The sequence below is a fragment of the Schistocerca nitens genome, chromosome 4, assembly GCF_023898315.1.
Source record: "Schistocerca nitens isolate TAMUIC-IGC-003100 chromosome 4, iqSchNite1.1, whole genome shotgun sequence".
In the NCBI taxonomy this organism is placed as follows: domain Eukaryota; kingdom Metazoa; phylum Arthropoda; class Insecta; order Orthoptera; family Acrididae; genus Schistocerca; species Schistocerca nitens.
In genome coordinates this window covers 954,960,762-954,966,841 of record NC_064617.1, presented here as the reverse complement: position 1 = coordinate 954,966,841, position 6,080 = coordinate 954,960,762, and the positions used below count along the sequence as shown (strand labels likewise).

Here is a 6,080-nt window from a genome sequence, read left to right as displayed (position 1 = left end):
GCATTCACGGATAAATAAATAAAACACCGATATTGGTGCTTGATATGAAAAAGAGCCTTTCTTTGCGCAATGCAGTTAACTTTGGTCTCATCAAAGATACATCTATAAAGCTGCAACCTCTGTGACTGAAATAATACGTCAATGCGTGTTTGTAAGCCACACTCTCATCACAAATTCTTCTTTGTTCTAGAATATAAATGGCGATTGAATTGAAACATCACGGTAGTCATCGAATTAGAGGGAGCAGCAGTTTCATGACGCATCTACTCTCAGTGATCCCGGAAACAGTCAGAATACTTTGCCTTCTGTCTCCACGGCAACGCTGCTCAAAACTCTACCACACTGACAACTGGCCAGACACGTATACATACACCCTCACTATGTAGCCGAAGACTGTGGCATTCCTAGCAGACGAAATCCGTGCATTGAGTGTGTTTGCACCTCGCCAGTGATTAATGGCTCGCGTAAAGATTATTGATCTGATTTTCTAATGGACAGCTTTCAAAGTATGAAGAAAATTCAAGAGGGTCAGTCTGTAAGATATGCATGTTAGATGAATTGACAAACTGTGGATTCATAGCCATATTTCAATGCTGTTTCACCCCGAGGATTGAGCTGTGACACCTATCGACGGCAACTGTATTCGAAAATAATTCGATGCACCAAAAAACGTATGTAAAGAACAGTTTTACTGGTTTTCCAGCCAAGGCACCAGAAAAAAATTACAAAGTTGCGTGAACAATAAATAGAAATGATGAGAACTTTCCAGCAAATGGTGTTCTGTGGAATATAAATGTTTGTCATTAACTTCGACACTTGGTGTCACACAATAAGACTGTTTTCACATTTGAAATTAGCACGAAAAATTTTAAGTAAAATCATGTCAGCTATCTACATCTTCTTGAGATGTGTACTCAGAAATCTCTACTAACTAGATGTGATCCCGTTCTTTCCTTTGTCTTTGCAGATCTCTACGCTCTGTAAATTGTATTATAAGTAAATGATCTTTTCCGCTGTTTCCCTTTACGCTACACGACTCTCATGCTGAGTGCTCAAGCAACTTGTCCTTTCTTCTGACAATGGTTTACAACAGATAATTTTCCTCGTCTCTGCAGTTTATCTTCATTCTGCACGATACGCCCTCGTGATTACTCTAATGTACGTCTATAGAATCGTATTACAAATGTTATCGTGCCCTTTTCCCGCAGTCCACGTTCCATTTCCATATAATGCTGCGATGCAGATTGGCACTTTTAATGACGTACGTAGCAACCTTATATATGTACGTACTTGTGGCAATGTTAAGTGCAGGTGTTGCGATCACTGTTTAAATGTCAAAACTTGATATTTGTCACAGGAGATTGTCAGCGAACCTTAATTCTAAAAATAGGCTTATTTTCTCTCTGTCGGTCACTATTTTTTTAATTTCAAAATGCCCGGTTGCGGACTGTCACACGTCTTCACATATCATCTCGAAGTTAGGGAGTAGTCTGTCCTAATGGAACTACCCGTTCACAGTCATATGAATATATCATAGTGAACTGATAGCTCCATCAGGACAGATTACTCTGCAACTACATGATTTGAAATGGTTCAAATGGCTCTGAGCACTATGGGACTCAACTGCTGAGGTCATTAGTCCCCTAGAACTTAGAACTAGTTAAACCTAACTAACCTAAGAACATCACACACATCCATGCCCGAGGCAGGATTCGAACCTGCGACCGTAGCGGTCTCGCGGTTCCAGACTGCAGCGCCAGAACCGCGCGGCCACTTCGGCCGGCCTTTGAAATGGTCAACTTTGCTCGAAACCGGTCATTTTGAAATAGAGAAATGTAACAAACAGACAGAAAATAATCCTACTTTGTGTTTAATATTAATTTATCATGGATATTTGTCAAACTTCAATGAAACATAGGGGCATTTTAGAATGATTTCTCACTATGTCGTTTGTAACAGCTCTGTTATTTCTTTGTTTCAGGTAGGTGGTGTGGATACTAGGATAACTTTATTGCTGCACTGCAACTGGCAGTAAGTAAAACCAAAAGTTATTTTAGCCTTACCATGTCTTCTTGAAAGCCGTGCCCTTTAAAGAGTTGTTGATGAATAAAGAAACCAGCCACAAGTATGTTTACAAATTTTTATTTAAATGTCATTATGAGTTTCGGGCTGCAGCGTTCATCTTTAGATGGCAGACTCTTTTAATTACATGTGTTAGTGAGTGACGTGCCATTCGCTCCAGCAATGTATAAAAATATTAGAGGTATGTGGAATCTGATCACCCCGAGTTACATTTCAAAGTGTAGTCACTCTTAACCAGTAGTTTTGGCCTTTGTGATTGTGGTAGCTGAAGCTTTGTGTGGAAGTGTGGACGATCTGTCGCAATTCTCGACCAATCGTAATTTCAGTATCTGCATATAAGAGCCTGCTTTATTTGTTAGTAGCTTTCAGAGTGCGATGTTTATACAGGCGACATTTATAAAACTGTTTACACGTTACGAGGCAGCATTAACGCAGCCACACAGAACAGATGCTATTCAGTAGCTTTGGCTTGGATCGAAATCAAACAAATAGCAGAATATAATACACTCAGAATGTCAGTTACCACAAAGTGCGCTATACAGAAAGTTTTATTTAAAACACAGAGTTGTATTTTTTCTTCAGACACCTAAAAAGGAAAAGACACTATTAAATAACAATGTCAATTTTTGTAAGTTGAAAAAATATAACTTCCCCTCCCGTAGTACGACGCGAAAGAAATTTTAGCTTATTACGGTATACTGATAATTTTTACTTTATGGACTGTCTGATTACAACTGAATAAACAGAATTTTCGTGCCATACGTGTTTCGCCTTTATTCTGCAAGGCATCTCCAGTGGCGGGTTGCGTGGGCGATTTTCTACATATTACGCTCCTGCTGCATTGTTGGTGTTGTTCCTTTTCTTATAAATGTTAACTTGAGGTTTTTCCCCTCATTTCACAGCACTAAGAACTGAACCCTTGTTTTGATGCAATGTTTTGGGTTTAGATATTTTTATATTTCACTTATGTAAGCTACGTATTATATAAAGCACTCCGTCCACAGGCCACGAGTGGCCTACCGGGAACATCCGACCGCCGTGTCATCCTCAGTGGAGGATGCGGATAGGAGGGGCGTGGGGTCAGCACACAGCTCTCCCGGTCGGTATGATGGCATTCTTGACCGAAGCCGCTACTATTCGCTCGAGTAGCTCGTCCATTGGCATCACGAGCATGAGTGCACCCCGAAAAATGGCAACAACGCATGGTGGCCTGGATGGTCACCCATCCAAGTGCCGACCACGCCCGACAGCGCTTAACTTCGGTGATCTCACGGGAACTGGTGTAGCCACTGCGGCAAGGCCGTTGCCTACGTATTATATAGCAGTAATTTATAGTAGGCTACTTCATCCGAGCTTTAAATACAATTAAAATTAACGGGACAATTTTCGAAAATGTTGCCCTTGACTGAACAAGTGAAAGATTGGGCTCTGAGCACTATGGGACTCAACTGCTGTGGTCATAAGTCCCCTAGAACTTAGAACTACTTAAACCTAACTAACCTAAGGACATCACACACATCCATGCCCGAGGCAGGATTCGAACCTGCGACCGTAGCGGTCGTGCGGTTCCAGACTGTAGCGCCTTTAACCGCTCGGCCACTCCGGCCGGCAAGTGAAAGATTCATTAAACATATAGCAGGGAGGAGGATAGTGAATTCGTAAATCCTCAACTGTACTCAGACGTACTATAACGATCAGTAGTCATGTGCAGGCGCTTCAGTCTGGAACCGCTCTGCTGCCACAGTCGCAGGTTCGAATCCTGCCTCGGGCATGGATGTGTGTGATGTCCTTAGAACTACTTAAACCTAACTACCTTAAGTCTAGGGGACTGATGACCTCAGATGTTAAGTCCCATAGTGCTTAGAGCCATTTGAACCATTTGGACAGTTCATGGACTATGTACTATTATATTCCCACCAGTTCCAACAGACAAAATAAAACCACAGCACATTATTATTAATTCCTGAGACATTGTTAGGTGAGTGGAAGAGCATTCGGATAAGTTACTTGAAACTTTGGCCGACTAAATCAGAAGTGAATATCGATACCCAATTGTTCTGAAGAAGTTCAGAGTGATATGTCTATGAATCTTGCATACTCGGTTCGCTAGACAAACAACCATACAAATCGTATTAATAAGTTTTATTACAATGAGATAAGTACAAATAGTTAACTTTGATAGATGTACGACAGGCCAAGGCGGCATACAAAACCTAACGTTGAAGCTGCTGTCAAGTGGGCTCCCACCAGTTGGGCGCGGCGCGTCTTCATATAGTAGCCGCTGCTGTCGCGTTGTCGTCCTGGAGGGGGATCGTGCAGCCTGCCATTGGCTGACCTCTTTTCACAGCCATCTCTTCTCTGTCGTTCCCGACTGGCGTGACGGCGCTGACTTTACGTCATAACACAGAGCCTGAACAAAGGCATTCCTCACGTTAAATACGACTACAAAATGTTTCTAGGACACAAACGTAATTCACCATGATCTAAAAGCACATAAGCATTCAAGTCACATTAATACAGCAAAGAAATGAGAGTCAGTTTTTATGCCAATTAGCTGTCCAGATGACGAGAAGATTGATGAAATATATGATGAGATAACAGAAATTATTCAGATAGAGAAGGGAGACGAAGAAGTCATGGGTGACTGGAATTCGATAGTAGGAAAAAAGAAGAGAAGGAAAAGTAGTAGGTGAATGTGAAATGGGGGTAAGGAATGAAAGAGGAAGCCGCATGGTAAAATTTTGCACAGAGCATTAATTAATCATAGCTAACATGTGGTTCAAGAATCATGAAAGAAGACTGAATACATAGAAGAGGCCTGGAGATACTAAGAGGTTTCAGATAGGTTATATGATAGTAAGACAGAGATTTAGGAACCACGTTTTAAATTGTGAGACATTTCTAGTGGCAGATGTGGACTCCGACCACAATCTATTGATTATGAGCTGTAAAAATAAAACTGAAAAAACTGCGAAAAGGTGGGAATTTGGGGAGATGGGACCTGGATAAACTGACAGAACCAGAGATTGTAGTGAGTTTCAGGGAGAGCATCAGGGAACGATTGACAAGAATGGGGGAAAGAGATACAGTAGATGAAGAATGGGTAGCTCTGAGAGATGAAATAGTGAAGGCAGCAGAGGATCAAGTAGGTAAAAAAACGAGGGCTAGTAGAAATCCTTTGGTAACAGAAGAAATATTGAATTTAATTGATGAAAGGAGAAAATATAAAATGCAGTAAATGAAGCAGGCAAAGAGGAATACAAACGTCTCAAAAATGAGATTGACAGGAAGTGCAAAAGGGCTAAGTAGGGATGGCTAAGGCACAAATGTAAGGATGTAGAGGCGTATATCACCAGGGGTAAGATAGATACTGCCTACAGCAAATTTAGAGAGACCTTTAGAAAAAAGAGATCCACTTGTATGCCTATCAAGAGCTCAGATGGAAACCCAGTTCTACGCAAAGGAGGGGAAGCAGAAAGGTGGAAGGAGTATATAGAGGGTCTATACAAGGGCGATGAACTTGAGGAGAATATTATGGAAATGGAAGAGGATGTAGATGAAAATGAAATGGGAGATACGATACTGCGTGAAGAGTTTGACAGGCCACTGGACGGTCTAAGCCGAAACAAGGCCCCGGGTGTAGACAACATTCCATTAGAACTATTGATAGCTTTGCGAGGGCCAGCCGTGACAAACTCTACCATCTGGTGAGCAACATGTATGAGACAGGCAAAATATCCTCAGACTTCAAGAAGAATATAATAACTCCAATCCCAAAGAAAACAGGTGTTGACAGATGTGAAAATTACCGAACTATCAGTTTAATAATTCACAGCTGCAAAATACTAAAGCGAATTCTTTACAGACGAATGGAAAAACTGGTAGAAGCCGACCTCGGGGAAGATCTGTTTGGATTCCGTAGAAATGTTGGAACACGTGAGGCAATACTGACCTACGACTTATCTTAGAAGATAGATTAAGGAAAGGCAAACCTACAT

At 41.4% G+C, this 6,080-nt stretch overlaps 1 pseudogene; it reads right to left on the bottom strand.

Moving 5' to 3' along the window:
* Positions 1 to 3,272: 3,272 nt before the first annotated feature.
* LOC126254745 (5S ribosomal RNA) lies at positions 3,273 to 3,390 on the bottom strand (annotated as a pseudogene).
* Between the last annotated feature and the right edge of the window lie 2,690 nt (positions 3,391 to 6,080).